Source organism: Prionailurus viverrinus, chromosome B4, assembly GCF_022837055.1.
Source record: "Prionailurus viverrinus isolate Anna chromosome B4, UM_Priviv_1.0, whole genome shotgun sequence".
Lineage (NCBI taxonomy): Eukaryota > Metazoa > Chordata > Mammalia > Carnivora > Felidae > Prionailurus > Prionailurus viverrinus.
The window spans coordinates 61,281,340-61,299,239 of NC_062567.1; positions in this window are offsets into that span (position 1 = coordinate 61,281,340).

A 17,900-nucleotide genomic window follows, 5' to 3' on the forward strand; every position below is an offset into this window, starting at 1 on the left:
TATTGAGGTAAGAATTAGTAAACCAAGGACAAGTTGGATATGGGAAAAGATTTAAGAAGAGGTAAATGAGGATCCAAATTTGATTGAACTTAACTTGTTGACAAAATTAATTCTCTTGGGAAACACAAATTTCTGTCATATTTTTTTGAATAATTCTGCTCTTTTTTTTTTCTGTCTTAATTCACTGTATTGGAAATAGTGGAGTCCTCTTGTGGGATCTTAGTAAGGTGAGATGGGGAAGCATAAAGATTTGTCTTGTAAAAAGAGCCCTTAACAACTGAATTTAATAAACCCCGGGGGAGGATTACAAGACTGAGGACTCAGGTGGCAGCTTTATTTAAATGGCTATTTCTAAACTTAGTGGGCAAAAAGTAACCATTATTAGTGTGCTTACCTAGGGTGGTCCCCAAAGGCACCTACATCCCCAAGCCATACCTAGGCCATCCTATGGGTAATGAAGATCAAGTTTTCCTTTTCCCCAAGGAATCTCAAACATTTTTGTATTTGTTGCATTAAACTAAAAGATAGAATACTTTACATCTGGACTTCCATTATGTGAAATAATGAATTTCCTTATGATGATGAAAGCAAAGAGAGGAAAGGAAAAGAGAAGAAAAGAAAAGAAAGGGAAGGAAGGGATTGAGGGAGGGAAGGAGAGAAGAGGAAGGAGGGAAGGAAGAAAACAGAACAAAACAGGAGAAAGCAAGTGACTAGATTAGAAATGAAAGGTCGTGCTCAGTGACCTGATAAATGTGAAAGAATAAAGCCTAGAGTCTAGGTTTCCTTGAAAAAAGTGCTTTGCTAATTATAGGCTAATTGTACCATGCTATAGTTTGGGGATGCAAAGAGATCTGGAAGCAATCTAGTTCAACTCCTTGAGTTTTTAAAGAAAAGGGGTGCCTAGGTGACTCAATCAGTTGAGTGTCTGACTTCAGGTCAGGTCATGATCTCACAGTCCATGAGTTTGAGCCCCACATCTGACTCTGTGCTGAAAGCTCAGAGCCTAGAGCCTGCTTCAGATTCTGCGTCTCCCTCTTTCTCTGCACCTCCCTGGCTCGTGCTCTTTCTCTCTCTCAAAACATAAATAAATAAATAAATAAATAAATAAATAAACAAATAGTAAAGAAAAATATCAAATGCTTAAAAGTTAACTTACTTGCTAAAGTTAGTTAGCATCAGAGTTGGAACTGTAATTCAGATTTTCTGATTCATAAACTAATGGTATGTATTTTACAAGATGCCTCATTACACACCCCAACCTCTGTCTCATAGGTCAATAGCTAAGAGGTGAGAGAGCAATTTAGACAGCTAAACAAAGAGTTTAGCTTTCTTTTAATGATTCTGGATAAGATGATCTCTCTGGATGAATTCCTGAGGATTTAATTAATATTTCCCAGGAGTACTAAAGTCAAGTTTTCAATTCCTTATTCACCTCATATGATTTAGGTTTGTTAGGCCCTATGAAGAAGATAAATCATTTATGGTGGCTCTGATAAATATATTCTTTGCTTCCTACATCTTGCAAAGTAATGAGTGGGTGTGTAAAATAAAGTTTTTAAGAAAAGATGGTTTGGGGTACCTAGGTGGCTCTATTGGTTAAGTGGCTGACTCTTGACTTAGACTCAGGTCATGATCTGACAGTTTGTGAGTTCAAGCCCTGCATCGGGCTCTGCACTGACAGTGCAGAGCCTGCTTGAGATTCTCTCTCTCTCCCCCCTCTTTCTCTGCCCTCTCCTGTTCTCTTTCTCCCTCTCAAAATAAACTTTTTTTTAAGTTAAAAAACAAAAAAGAAAAGATGGCTTTATCTTGATTAAGTGTGACTTTTCCTGTTAGCACGCAGTATTCCTTTGCAGTGGTCAAAAACAAAAACCACACAAGTAAGGGGATTGATTTTATTCAGATCAGAGTATCTCAGCAGGGTAATATTGGCTTAGACTTTCATAGGCAAGGGTAAACCAGCTATAGCTGGGGTGTTTTACAGTCGAGGTTGTTTTATAAGCAGGGGCAGTATCAGCCAGTTATTGTAACAAATGCTTTTGTCTCTAGTTAGCTAGTTGCAAAGAGACAAATAGTTCTAATCTTAGCTGAAAATAAGGAGACAAGGAAAGAGAAGTTGGCTAGGTAGAAAGCAGGTTCAGGCAAAGGAGAAGAGTTGTGTATCTGGCCTTGTCACAGCCTTTCCCAGTCAACAATTATTGAACCACTTGTTCTTTCTTGATTAAACTAGTAGATCCCTGAAGTCATCAGATCTTTCATTGCCTTGGTCTAGGCTTGGTAGAAAGCTCTCCGTTATAAAAGTAATTTATAGAAAATATAACAGTTTGTTGTGAATGCTTTCAAACTTTTAGTTGAAAGTTTTTGCAATTAAGGTTGTCCACCAGGAGCTCTCAGAATGGCTAGACTTCAGTAAGTAGCCAGAAATAAGAAAAAGATAGGAATAAATTAGAGGATAGTGGTGATGGTCATATAACTTTGTGAATGTAGTTAATGCCACTGAATTACATACTTAAAAATGGTTAAAATGGTACATTTTATGTTATATATATATTTACCACAATTTTTTAAAGTGTGTAGAAGATGGAGCGCCTGGGTGGCTCTGTCAGTTAAGCGTCTGACTTTGGCTCAGATCATGATCTCATGGTTCATGGGTTTGAGCCCCACATCAGGCTCTGTGCTGACAGCTTGGAGCCTGAAGCCTGCTTCATATTCTGTCTCCCTCTCTCTCTGCCCCACCCCTACTTGCACTTGGTCTCTCTCTCAAAAATAAATAAATGGTAAAAAAAATTTTTTTAAATAATAAAGTGTGTAGAATAAGTGAAGAAATTAGAAAACAAATGATGCAGAAATCTTTGTAACAGTAAGAGAAACTAGACTATCTAGGAAGAAAAGTATAAGACTGACTAAAAAGGCATGAAAGAACACCCGGATAAATGGAGAAACATTCAGTGTTCCTGGATTGGAGGACTCAATGTAAAAAAAAACCAAACAAAACACAAGGAAGTTCTCTAATTTATCTATGTATTCTATGCATACAAAGGAAATCTTCGTAGAATATATATACACATATGCTATACACAGACACACATACACATGTACAAAATTGATTCTATAGTTATCAATGATCTGGGATGGATTATTCAGTAAGTAGTATTATGACAAGTAACTAGCCAATTCAAAGTGATAGTTAAACTCCTACAACCTACATTACACCAAAATTAATTATAAGTGGATCAAAAATGTAAACTTAAAGCCATAATGAAAACAAAGAGAAGATAGATCTCTCCTCCCCAAATATGCTAAAGTCTTGAACAAGCGTTACATAAAACAGAAATTACAAATGGCAAGTAGATGGGTAAATGTGCTAATCCCGCAATAATCAGTAAAAGCATAATAAGTTGTGCCTATATCCACAATAAGTTTTGTTTATATACCCACCAAAATGACTGGGTTTCAAAAAATTAATAAAATAACATATTGGTGAGAAAGTGAGTAATGGGAACATTTGTGCCCTGCTGTTGGGAGTATAAACTGGTATAACATGTATGAGAAACAGTTTGAAATTAAACATATCCAACAACTCCAAAATTCCACCTCTATTAATTCCAAAGAATATAATTAATAATAATAATAAAAAAAGAACATCTTGTGAGCCTGGATGGCTCAGTTGGTTAAGCATCCAACTTAGGCTCAGGACATGATCTCACAGTTTGTGGGCTCAAGCCCTGCATCAGGCTCTGTGCTGATAGCTCATAGCCTGGAGTCTGCTTCACATTCTGTGTCTCCCTCTCTCTGCCCCTCCCCTCCTCATGCTCTATCTCTCTCTCTCTCTGTCTCAAAAATAAACAAACAACAACAACAACAAAATTAAAGAATGTCTTGAAAAACAGATTCACATAAATATTTTGAATAGAAGAATAAACATATGGGACATGCTCTCCTAGATATCAAAATATAAAATTATTTTTTCAATTGACCAAATTTTATTTTATTTTAATTTTAATTTTTTTCAACATAATACTTAATTTTATTATTTTTTTAATTTACATCCAAATTAGTTAGCATATAGTTCAACAATGATTTCAGGAGTAGATTCCTTAATGCCCCTTACCCATTTAGCCCATCCCCCCCACACCCCCTCCAGTAACCCTCAGTTTGTTTTCCATATTTATGAGTCTCTTATGCTTTGTCCCCCTCCCTGTTTTTATATTATTTTTGCTTCCCTTCCCTTATGTTCATCTGTTTTGTCTCTTAAAGTCCTCATATGAGTGAAGTCATATGATTTTTGTCTTTCTCTGACTGACTCATTTCACTTAGCATAATACCCTCCAGTTCCATCCACGTAGTTGCAAATGGCAATATTTCATTCTTTTTGATTGCCAAGTAATACTCCATTGTATATATATACTACATCTTCTTTATCCATTCATCCATCGATGGGTGTTGGGCTCTTTCCATACTTTGTCTATTGTTGATAGTGCTGCTATAAACATTGGGGTGCATGTGTCCCTTCAAAACAGCATCCCTGTATCCCTTGGATAAATACCTAGTAGTACAATTGCTGGGTCATAGGGTAGTTCTATTTTTAATTTTTTGATGAACCTCCATACTGTTTTCCAGAGTGGGTGCACCAGCTTGCATTCCCATCAAAATATAAAGTTTTTAAAATATTGTCATATTAAAGCAGTTATAAACAAATCGGTCACTGAACGGGAAAAATGTTCAGAAATACAGTTAAAAATATATATTTATATTGTGCAGTTACCTTAAGGACATATTTCTACTGTGTAGTTACCTAAAGTTTCATCTCAAGTTAGTGGGGAAAGATGAACTATTCAATAAGTGGTGTTTTGTCTGTTCTGATGAAAAAAAAGATTCATACATCACATCAAAAATAATAAATATTTTGGGGCACCTGGGTGGCGCAGTCGGTTAAGCGTCCGGCTTCAGCCAGGTCACGATCTCGCGGTCCGTGAGTTCGAGCCCCGCGTCGGGCTCTGGGCTGATGGCTCAGAGCCTGGAGACTGTTTCCGATTCTGTGTCTCCCTCTCTCTCTGACCCTCCCCCGTTCATGCTCTGTCTCTCTCTGTCCCAAAAATAAATAAACGTTGAAAAAAAAAATTAAAAAAAAAATATTTTGAGGGGCACCTGGCAGGCTTAGTCGGAAGAGCATGTAACTCTTGATCTTGGGGTTGCAAGTTTGAGCCCCACGTTGGATGTAGAGATTATTTAAATAAATAAAAATTTTTAAATAATAATAATAAATATTTGGGGAGGGGGAGACTTAAAAATCTAAAGATAAACAAAGGTATAAGGTTACAAAAAACTTTTTAGGAGAATACCTTTATAATTTTGAAGCGATAAAGGGTATATGTGTGTGTGTATATACCTTAAATATACATTGTATATGTGATAATTAGTTGTTTGTTTGCTTGTTTTAATACACACTAGAACATTTACTAAGTCCACTTACCCTGGTGTTACCTGAAAATGGGTTTACCTCTTGATGGGTGTCCAGCCAAAAAGACACAACCAAGCCAAAGAATAGGAAAAGGAAGGGTCTTAACTTGCAATAAGTAAAGGAGAACACGGGGGTATCTCCCATATGAACAAACCTGGGGGGCTTTTAAGCTAAGGGTGCATACATATTCATGCAAGGGTTTGTGCAATGGAGATTTCAGCATGGAATTGTCACCTCTTAAGGTGACAGAATTTAGGTCTTAGTTGATAGAAGTTATGAGCGGCAGCAAGGGTCAGAATCGTCAATTCTGTGGCTCCAGTTGGTCTGGTATTTGAGTGCTCAAAGGGGTTTAAATCCTGCAAAGATAACTCAAGAATGTGCATAAGGTCAATCTTTACTTTTGAACCAGCACTGGGAGTTTTACTACTGATTTATTGTCCCTGATATGATTAGGCTATCTCCTGACCTGATAGCGGCTGTTTGTTCTTACATTCTTTTGTTCTCTTAAAATCATTAACTTCTGAGGTCTATTCTGCTATTTCAACATATCCCAGGAAATTCTGCAAGAAATGTGCTGTGGACCAGCAGTTCTGATCAGGCATAGATCACAAGATGGCCAGGCTCAAAAATTGCTTTTATTATGTCAAGAAAGCTATGTCTCGTCTTTCTTTTTCTGGGGACCCCTCTAACTCTTCCTACACTAATGTGACACTCTTGGGAAATGACACTATATATTTGACAATAATCAACATCGATGAGGGTACAGAAAGACAACTGCTCTATAAGATTAGAAGTTAACATGTAAACCTAATAAATTGTTAGATGCTTAGCTCCAAATGTGATAAGCCTTTATTGCTCTGAAAAAGTTAACCACTTTTATTGCTAATTAAGCAATCTTATTTGGCATTTCTTTCTCCTCTGAGCATATAAATAAGACTCTATTCTCAAATCTCCCCAAGCCAACTCTTTTCTTACCTGCTGTTTCCTTCATAATTCAATAAAACCTTTGCATGTACTAACAAATTTATCTAAGAATTTTGCCTGTCAATATAATTGTGTATTCACAGTCAAGGCTCTGGAAGGAATGCACAAAGGAAAATTGGACAGTGATTTTATTTCTGGGGATACAAGTGGGAAATTGAATTTTTACATTTCTGTATTACTTTTATATTTTAAACATCCCAATTAAAAAAAAATGTTAGGGGAGCCAGCATTGACTCTTGATTTCAGCTCAGGTTTTGATCTCATGGTTCTTGAGTTTAAGCCCCATGTTGGGCTCTGCCCTGACAGTGCAGAGCCTGCTTGGGATTCTGTTTCTCTTTCTCTCTCTCTGCCCCTCCTTTGCTCACGTGTGTGTGCTCTCACTCTCTCAAAATAAATAAACATAAAATAAAATAAAATAAAATAAAATAAAATAAAATAAAATAAAATGTTATTGTGTCTGAGTAAAAGCAAAGAAAACAATGTTTCCATGAACTCTGTGTTCACTAGAAAAATGATTTAGTAAAACTATACCTTTTTCTTAGAAAAATATTCAATCATTAAAATTATGTTTGTGAAGATTATATTTCATTTTATTTTAATTTTTTAAAGATTTTTTTGGCAAGTAATCTCTACACCCAACATGGGGCTCATACTCACAATCCCAAGAGTAAGAGTCACATGCTCTACTGACAGCCTGTCAGGCACCCCAAAGATTATATTTTAATTGCTTAATTTTTTATTGTTGTTTTGGTGGTATTTTTTTTTCTTTCAAAATTTTATTTAAATTCTAGTTAGTTAACATACAGTACAATATTGGTTTCAGGAGTGGAATTCAGTGATTCATCACTCACATACAACACCTAAGGCTCATTATAACAAGTGCCCTCCTTAGTACCCATCACCCATCTAGCCCATGTCCCAACCACCTCCCTCCATCAGCCCTCAGTTTGTTCTCTATCAATAAGAGTCTCTCCTGACTAATTTCCCTCTTTTTTTTTCACCCTCCCATATGTTCATTTGTTTTGTTTCTTATTTTTTTGTTTATTTATTTATTTTTGAGGGAGACAGAGACAGAGAGAGAGAGAGCACGCAAGCAAGAGGGAGAGAGAGAGAAAGAGAGAGAGAGAGAGAGAGAGAGAGAGAGAGAGAGAGAGAATCCCAAGCAGGCTCTGCACTGTCAGCACAGAGCCCAATCTGGGACTTGAACTCACGAATCATGAAATCATGACCTGAGCCTAAGTCAGGTGCTTAACCAACTGAGCCATCCAGGTGCCTCCATCTGTTTTGTTTCTTAAATCCTACATATGACTGAAATCATATGGTATTTGTCTTTCTCTTACTGCCTTATTTCACTTAGCATAATACACTCTAGCTCTATCCACGTTGTTGCAAATGGCAAGATTTCATTCTTTTTGATAACTGAGTAATATTCCATGCATATATAAACCACATCTCCAAAGATTATATTTTAACATATAAAACTATTTTAAAAATCTATGCATAGAAAAGAAATAATAGAAGAAAAGAATCTATATTAATGATAGTTGTCTTTGGGTAACAAAAAAAATTTTTATTTTTCACTATTTTCTTCATTGCCTAATGAGCATATATTATTTTAATAATGAGGAAAATGTTGATACAAACAAAACACAGCATGTTTCAGCATGCCCTGACTCTTGTCTTTGAGGATGTGTGAGACAATACTTTGGCCTATTGTGACTTTTACAAAGACTTGTAGTTTGTATTCCCTCCCACAACTTTGAATTTTACCTCACATAATGGATATTTGATAGTTGACTTTTTTTTTTTTTTTTTTTTTTTTAAGGAGTGCAAGTGAACACTTTAATCTGTGATTAGGGGCATTTGGGTGGTTTAGTTGGTTAAACATCCACCTTTGGCTCAGGTCATGATCTCTTGGTTGGTGGGTTTGAGCCCTGCATTGGTCTCTGTGCTGACAGCTCAGAGCCTGGAGCCTGCTTTGGATTCTGTGTCTCCCTTTCTTACTCTGCCCCTCCCCGGCTCATGCTCTGTCTCTCTCTCTTTTAAGAATAAATAAACATTTTTTAAAAATCTGTGATTGAATTAAAATCTTGTAAGTTTTGACTAAGAAGACATCATTTCTGTACTGTATTATTAATCAAAGGGACTACTTCAGATGGTTTATCTATTTGGAAAATACTTTTTTAATAGACATAAGGAGGAAAAAAAAGCTTTACCCTGTTAGGTTTAATACCTAGGGGTATGCAAATTAAATAACAATAGGAGAAAAGGCACTCATTTTTTATTTTTTATGTGTGTAGGAGTTCACAGAAGAGAAGTGGAACTCAGAGAATCAGAGCTTATATACTCTTTTAACAAAAGAAAGGGAGTTTGGGCTTCAAAGGACAGTGAGTGGTGGGGAAGTAAAACCTATAGAAGAGAAGGGCTATTTTAATAAGGTTTTGTTTAGGCAAACTCATCCTAGTGATGGCTCCTTGGCTAGGATAATATGAATCATTTTTGTCTCCCCGGTGGTGGTGGTGGTGGTTAGGGGTAGAGGTGTGATTCTTAAAGTCCTCAGCACAAAATAATCCCTATGTCAAAGTGGCATATTTTGTGTTGGTGTATTCTGATCCCTTGAACAAATGAAGTCGAAATACCTTTAGGGTAAAAATTTACCATTCTATGTAGAGAATTCATTGCTGTACAGAATTTATCCTTTTTGAAGAAGCAGGATGCCACAAAGGTTATAAGCAGAAACTCTTTTTTTTTTAAAAGTGTATGTATGTATGTATGTATGTATGTATTTATTTAAATAATCTCTACACCCAACATGGGGTTCAAACTCATGACCCGGAGATCAAGAGTTGCAGGCTCTTCTGACTGAGCCAGCCAGGTAGCTAGAAACTCTTGATTGCCTGGCTTCTCATATTCTAGCAGTGTGCCTTTGGGCAAATTATTAATCTCTTTGAGCTCGATTTCTTCACCTGTAAAATAATATTGTGGTAAAGAACAAGCAAGATAAGGCATAGTTACCAAAATGTCTGGCACATAGAAAATCATAAATGCTACAAATGTAATTTTATGTTTCTCTTAGAGAATGTTCATTTCATAAGTGCCCTGAGTTCTTGTAGCAGGCAGAGTTAGATTTGAGAAGCAGAAACAATATCAATAATAGAATAAGAGTTTCATTGTAGGCATTAGAACTTAGATGATTATGGTAGCTGGTTGAGAAGTTGATGCAAAGCTGTTGGATAGAGCCTGATGTCATTCAGGCTGGCAATCAGGGAAGCTGGATGTGAGGTATGGAAGAGAAAGAACTGGAGTCCATATGGAGAGACTAGAAACCACAAGGACAAACCATGATTTTGGGTGACCTGTGGTAGAACCTGGTGCCCTTCCTCATGGAACTACCCATACCCCTGGCCCAAGATTAGGAAAAACTGAAGGAAGGGATATGGTGTGTGCTTGAAGAACTATGAGCTGAGAATTACTGTTCACTTCTAGGTGAGCTAGCACATTAGCAACAACATGTGCTCACTACCACAATACCTGGCACCCTATACTGACTTTTGGCATGAAAAACATGACTGCTGCTTCACTTAGGCCTTCTAAAACATGCTCATATTTCTCCTGTGGCCATCTGTAACTCAAAATCATGCAGGGAAAGAAGTTCTGGGGAAGCTGGTTTGAAGTTAGCTAGGTTGATGTACTACAAAGTCATCATACTCCTGTTTTACGTATAATCCTGCCTACTTCAGTCCAAAACAGAACACTTAGAGGAAAAAACACACCATACCATTCAGATATTTTAAACCTAGCTGTTTTATTTTGAAATCGGGGGATTACTAATAACAAAAATTCACCTTCTCTATTCTATTTGGTGAATTTGTAGTTAAGAAAACAAATATCATTTACTTCAGAACATGTAATTTCAAGTGAATCGTGTATCCCACCATACAGAAATTTGTTAAACAAAGGACTGTCAAACTCTTGTGCAGATTTGGCCTCTGGGAGAGGGTTGGGTCCAAAGAAATCTGAATGAGTTGTAACAGCGTGTGGGTACCCTCCTTGTTTCCTCCTCAAATAGTGCCCATCTACAAAGGGCTTTAAATATGCATTAAGTAAAGGAGTTTCAAAGAAATGAGAGTGAGGTAGGTATAATTCCCAAATAAGCCCATAACAGTTATGAGGTTTGCCTTCCTTTGAATGAGAAAGAACAGTGGTGGGTTCTAGAGTATCCCTGCAATGGATAAATACAGGGTAGAGGTAGAGGGAAGAGGAGATGATTTTTTAGAAAGTCAATCCAGAGGCAGAGAAATGCTAGCTATTTTCATTTAAGAATGAAATCTGAGCAGCATCAGGGACTATGAGGTTAAGTGCAGGTGATAATAAGCACTTGCTGTCACTGCACCCAAACAAGGTGGGTGGGCATTTGCAATGGGCTCAAATGAGGGGACATAATCAATGGGCCTCTGATGTCCATCATGCTGTTGTTAAGACCCCTAGAGTTTGTCCTGATTTTTTATATACAAATAGAAAGAAAGGGTTGTGACGATTAGGGAACCCAGGGGTGATGGGTCTACTCAGGGCAAAGACTCAGGTGTGAGGGGCAAAGGCAGGCTGCCCTAAAATGGGTCATTTTGGCATGAACATCACTTCAAGTTAAAAAGCAATCAAAACCTGGAGGATTCAGGAAAAGCTCTTTACCTCCCTCTCAACTGCATAAAAAGAATTTAGATAGGCAACCTGCTCCAGGAAGAGAGGTATTATCACTACATTTTGAGAGGAACTAATTATGGTAGACAGGGAGGAACCTAGAAAGCCCTGTTTGAGTAAAGTCCTCTATGTCTCATTATTTCTGAGTGACCTAGCAAACATTTGTTTACTAAACATTTACTCTTTTTCATCTTCCTGTGAATTGCATTCTTCCCCTCTGAAGTCCCAGACCTCTACCCCCTTTTCCTTAGTTCAGAATGACATACACACTTCATTTTTGCCTATCTTTGGAATTTCCATGTCCATGTGGATTCTCTGTATGTACAAAATTAAATTGATGTTTTCCTTTTAATCTGTCTCGTGTTGATTTATTTGATTTTTAGTCTGGCTAGAAGGACACTGATGGGGACAGGAAATTCCTGCTCCCTTGCAAGGGTTAAATTGTAGTGTAGGGCTAACCTGTAGCCTTGAGAAATAACAGCTTTGTTTTGACACTGTAGGTTAAGAGATAACAGCCTTGTCCTATCAATCAAGGGAACAAAAGTTCAAGGAAAATCAACTGGATTAGTGATTGATTGGATTGGGGCTAGGGCATGTTGAGAACTTTGAAAAAGTGGCGCCAGAGGCAGGGTCAAGGAGGTCAACTGGTTGGGCTTAACAGCAGAAGGTCTGAATTGTTTCCGCCCCCATCTGGGAACTATTTCTTTGTTCTGTTCCCAAGTGATGATAAGACAACGTGGTCGTGGTCGGCTATAAAAACTCTGTACCCTGGCTGCTCGAGGCCACACTCTGATCAAGAGTGTTGGTCCCAATCGGTCGGCCTTGCCTCTCCTTGCAATAAACATCGCTGTGACTGTCACTGGTGCTCGAAGCATTCTGTTTCAGGAGTCGTGTGGATGCAACACCCTGATGTGTGTCAACTAAAGATCATATAAAGGGGCAACGAACACAAAAAGTTAGAAATCCAATGTCTACAAGATCCTATGAGTTCAAGAACTCTTCTAAATTATGCTTTGGTGATTAGTAAGGTCAAGTCATGAAGAACTTCTAGTCTGTGATGGGAAGGAAACTTTCTATTTTGTACAATAATGTCATGACGAGGATTACATTTTCCTGCCCTTACAGTATCATCTATTGGAGAATGCCAGGTATGAGAAGGCTCCAAATGATCAGTCTCACTTGTAAAAGGATGGCATCTTAGCAGGAGGGGTAAATTGAAGTTTGGCTAATTTTGGGAACAGATAATCAAAGGTAGGTCCTTAATAAAGAGAGGAATGATTTTTGTAGATTGGTAACCATTGTTTGGTCAAGAGGAGTGGAGGAGGGTAAAAAAGAGGAGTAGAGGGCATAATAGGTAGGGGCTATGGTCATGTGCAAGGAGGTATGAGGGGGAACACCTGTGGGGGGGACAAGGGCAGTAACAGCTTTGGAGAATTCTCAGACCTTCAGTGTCTTTAACAACATTCAATGTCATGTGGGATACCATCACTGAGAATTAACTGGCCCAACAAAACTGGGCTGAAATTCAGTCTTTAAAAACTAGTTTCCTGTGGTGGTAGAATTGATGGCCCCTTGGCCACAAATGTGGACAGAATAGTTATTTTTCAAAAAAGAATGAGCTGATCAGTTAGTAGCATTTTACATTCAGTCTCAAACTCAAAGCTCTTAGCATCTGAATGGCTGGTCTATTTTCTTTTTTGACTACTGAACCCTATGGCCACCTCCAACCCTTTTGCTCTTTGTTTTCCAAATTGACCTTGAATTTTGTTTTCCAGTTGGTAGTTCAACTCCAAATCTTTTTGACTGTTCAAATAAACACAACAAGGAGATCACTTTACATAAATTGAGAAGTTAATAGCCATTGTTAATGATGGGGAAAGGATAACTTTCTGGATGTTAATGCAAATTCTTATAGCCTTAAAAGGAAATAATCTGGCAATACCTGTTATATTAAAATCACATTTTAGTCCAACAATCCTCCTCCTGGGAATCCTTCCAATACTTGGGATTGTTCACCAGTGGCAAAAATGGGAGTTTCAATTGGGTAATGATGCATTTTAACTAATTATTAAAAATGACTTAGAGCTACTTCCATGATCTGGAGGATTGCTATGGCTTGTTGAATAAAGCAAGAATCAGAGAAATGTGTACTGTGCTATGTAATAAAATGATGACCAAAATGTCTCTATATGTATATTTATTAATACATGGTTGAATGAGCATGAAGAAAAGTACAAAAGTACACATGCATTAGGGTGAATTGATGGTTTATCCCTAAACCAAAACTACATTTATTATTTAGTAAGTCTTGAAATCAGGTTGTGAAAGTCCTTCGATTGTTCTTCAGGACTGTTTTTGCCGTTCTTGTTCCTTTCTATTTCCAGGCTCAGGTCTCCAATTATCCTTTCTTGTTAAATCCAAAGGATATTTTCCTATTTACTTTTCTGTGATATTTAACAAACTGAACATTTTTTACTCACCTGAACCAGTCTCTTTCTTTGCCTCTGTAACAACATTCTCCTTGTTTTCCATCTTTCTTTCTGGCTATTCCTTTGGATCTTTAAAGGCTTATCCTCCTCTCTTGCCATTAAACATTAGAGTTTTTTGAGGCTTGGTCCTAACCTCTTTTCTCATTTTACATTTCACATAAGGTAATACTCCTTCATATCCAGAGTTTTGATGAACTTTTAAAAGTCAGAAATTTACTTCTTTATTAGTAACAGTCTAGTTGGTCCAGGCTTCTTTACAGATATTTCTTCTTTACAGAGATTTCAGTATCTATTTTCCTTCCACTTTATTCCTTAAACATTGCCTTGGGTAGGGGTTATAACCTGGAGTCCATTACATTACTTCTCTATTACTGCCATCATAAGTTACCATAAACGGAGTTGCTTAAACAACACCTACTTACTATCTCACAGACTTCACTTCCAAGCCCATTCGTGCTGTTGGCAGAAATTACTTCCTTTTTATGTTTTCCATGCGGCCCCCTCCATTCAAACCAGCAACAGTGAAGTGAGCCTCTCTTATGCTTTCAATCTGATTTCCACTTCTGCCACATCTCTCTGGTCTCCTGCCCCATCTTCCTCTCCTGATTTTAAGGGCTCATGTCTGGATCCACCCAGATAATCCAGACTCATTTGCTTATTTTAAGGTCAACTGATTAGTAACCTTAGTTATCTGCAAAATCCCTTTTGTATGTAAGTAACATAACCTTTGGAGTAGCATCGGGAGGTGAAGATTATAAAGGCCAAAATCCTAACTACTACATTCATGGATAGGATTTAGTAATACCATGAAATTGGATGGTGAAAGGGTTTGGGACAGCCTGCCCCCTATGTGCCCCTTTGGTATGTTGACTATTTTGAACTGAAGGCAATCAAGACCCTGTGGGCTTAGGAGAAACTTTTGCCCCTCCCTTTACTACATCTAATCTAAATAGGAGGGTCTTTCTAGAATAAGGGTTATTAGCAAAGATAAATTTTACCTGAGTAACCCATCTGTATGGCAGGGCAAACATCTAATTACCAAACATCTGCTCTTTTCTTACTGCCCTGTGAATTACATTCCTTTCCTCTGAAGTCCCAGATCCCTACTTGCTTCTCCTTAGTTCAGAATGACATAAATACTCATTTTGCCTGTCTTTGAAATTTCATGTCTGTGTGGAGTCCTTATATGTATGTTATTAAATTTGGTTTTCTCTAGTTAATCTGTCTCATGTGAATTTGATTCTTTTTTTTTTTTTTTGTAAGATTTTACTTTTAAGTAATCTCTATACCCAACATGGGGCTCAAACTCAGAACCACAAGATCAAGAACAGTTGGTTCATGCTGTACCAACTGAACCAGGCTGGCACCCTGTCAGTTTGATTCTTAATCCAGCTAGAAGGACCTTTGAAAAGGATATGAATAGTTGGTCCCCCATAATGGCAAAACAATTAACTCTATTTTCACTAACATTTTACTGAAATGTACCATATCCTTTGTTGATCTATCAAGAAGAGGCTGTAAATCAACCAAAAGATTTATTTAGGATCTTAGGGATTGCAATCAGGAAGACACAAGTGTCCACCAACATCCAAAGTATGCTTTGAATTGGGAATTTGTAAATTATGAGTGGGAAGTGCAGGCTTATAAAGGCAAAAACCACAAGGTAACATAATTTGTTTTGAAAGAATTATAATGAGTACTGGCAGAATTTAAACTGACTATCTAACACATGATTGGCTATTTAGCTAACAAGTACTAGATTATCTCTATTTCAGTCCATAGCAGAAGGATATGTTCCAGGAGATGATCCAGTTGCAACTGACAAGCTGCAATTGACAAAAGTCGAAAGTTCATGGTGTTCTAAGAATTGAAACAGGAGATGCGCATAGGCCTTACTTCTTAAATATCCTTCCAACTCTATTTTGAGTGACTATCTTAGCAATGGTTATTTCATCTTGAATCTTCTTTCATACCTTCAATTATGAATGTTGGCAAAAAAAAAAAAAAATTTCCACAGTAACATAACAGTATTAACAGTTAATTTGTCACCATTAAAATCACAGGTATTTTCCGGGCACCTGGATGGCTCAGTTGATTAAGCATCTGACTCTTAATTTTGGTCATGATCTTGGGTTAGTGAGATTGAGCTCTGTGTCATTATCTGTGCTGGCCATGTGAAGTCTGCTTGGAATTCTCTCTCCGTCTCTCTGTACCCCCCCATAAATAAACAAATTTTTTTTTTAAATCACAGGTATTTTCATATTATTAGAGTTAATGCAGATGATCTTGAAATATTTAAGTCCATTGGTTAAAAACAAAATCACAGTTGTTAGATCTTATCTGTTAACAAAGAAATACATATTACCATGTTACAATTTGTTTTTAAAAATGTTTTGAGAACTTTCAAATTGAATTAATTTCCTTCATAGTCTTATGTATTTTATTTTAAGCATTCCCAAGCATTATTCTAAGTAGGGGTCTATGGGTTCTACCAAGCTGCTAAAGAGATTTATGGCCCCAAAAAAGAAAACAATTCCTGTCCTCAGGAATTAATCTTCTTTTGTATGGTTGAAATTTGGTTACTGCCTTTTCTACATTCCAACCCAAACAAATAAGAAAGATAGAGAACTTTTGGGCAAAAGCATTCCCTTAGGCGGAAGTTGTGTACAACATTTCTGCTCATAAGTCTTTGTGAGAGCTGAAATGTGGAAATACTTAGCTGCAAGGGAGGCTTGGGGAATGTAGTCTTCAGTTACATGTCCCTGTACCCAGCTAAAAACTACTAACAGGAAGGGGAAACAGAATATAGGGGACATTCAAGAAAAGAAAAAGAAAACCAATGACCCAATTTACAACTGAAATGAGTAAGAGTCATCTTTAGTACACCACTATACTTTTGTTTTATTATAGACATGCTAATGATGTCATGTACTTTTCTAAAACTTGTTTTATAAGTTTAGGAGTTAACCATCCTTGAGGCTAAGTATTATGCTCTTGGAAGATTGAGATAGTATCTATAGTAGAATTAAGTTTGAATTTTTGCTTTTGAATGTCGGGAAACATAGTGGGAGGATGTGTAATTTATGATAAGGGACATAGCATAGAACAATCTAATCTTTTGGGGGAATCTTTCCTCAGCCTGGCCAGCTGGGTAACAAGGTTCCTCGTTTGGCACTCGGTGTTACAAGTACCTTAAAAAGAAGGCAATGTAAAGTCGAGCCCTGGATTAAACATACTTTCAAGTCCTAGAGATTATGTCTTCTCTTTGCAAGTCTCTTTGCTGATGACCCTTCAGGGCTGCTATAATGATGAATGCCAGTTGTACTTTAGGATTTGTGGAAAGAAATACTTTTGGGAAATCAGACAAGCTTTACTTATCTCAAGGAGAAAGGAGAAAGTCAGCATAAACACAGACAAGGATACATGGCAGAGAGATCAGCAACTTCATCCCAAATACAGTTGTAGTTTCCTGGGCACTAAATCTTGCTGGGCATTAAGGCTTCCTCAGGCTCTATAGGAGTGGGGTCTGTATCAGACTTTCTGGCAATAAAACTCCCTCTTCCTTGGGTTGATTCCTTATTGCTGATCTGTGCAGCTTAGGCTCTGGAAAACCCCTTTTCTGAGCCAAGTGCACCACTCCACGTTCCAGGAGATGTTCTAAATTATGTATTAATTTATGGAATGACCTCAATAATCCTATGAAGTAAGTACAGGTGTAATGCCCGAAGTTCCGAAACCTCCCACAAGAGACCACCAGAGCCGTAAGCCAAAACCAAGCGGCAAGGGTCGTTTACTGCAGGTTCGAACCCGGACCTCTGCTCACTCGTTGCCGGTGACGCTAAGAGGCCCCGAGTGAGGTTTTTACAGCCTTTTTATAGACAGGTACAAACAAGTTATGGGGAAGTTAGGGATTCTTCGAGGTTACAGAGCGGTTATTGGTTGATATCTTAATTTAAACACTTAGCAGAATTTAATTGGTCCCTGCCTTTAGGTCAAACCACAACTGGGGTGTGGGTGTCTTAATGATTGGTCAAGAATACGAGGTTACGCCAAGCAGTTGTACAGAAGCGGAACAAGCTGGTTAAGCAAGTGGATTTAAGCTAAGTTTGTTTTTCACAGACCGGATGACTAGGCAAACAGTTTGCCCAGGTTTCTCATTTCTCCCCTTTCTCAAGTACCTGAGGAACCAAGGGGAAGGGGAAAATATGTTAAGCAAGCAGGTTTACAGAAGCGAGAAATGCCGGTTAGTTCATGTACAATCACTTATTCTA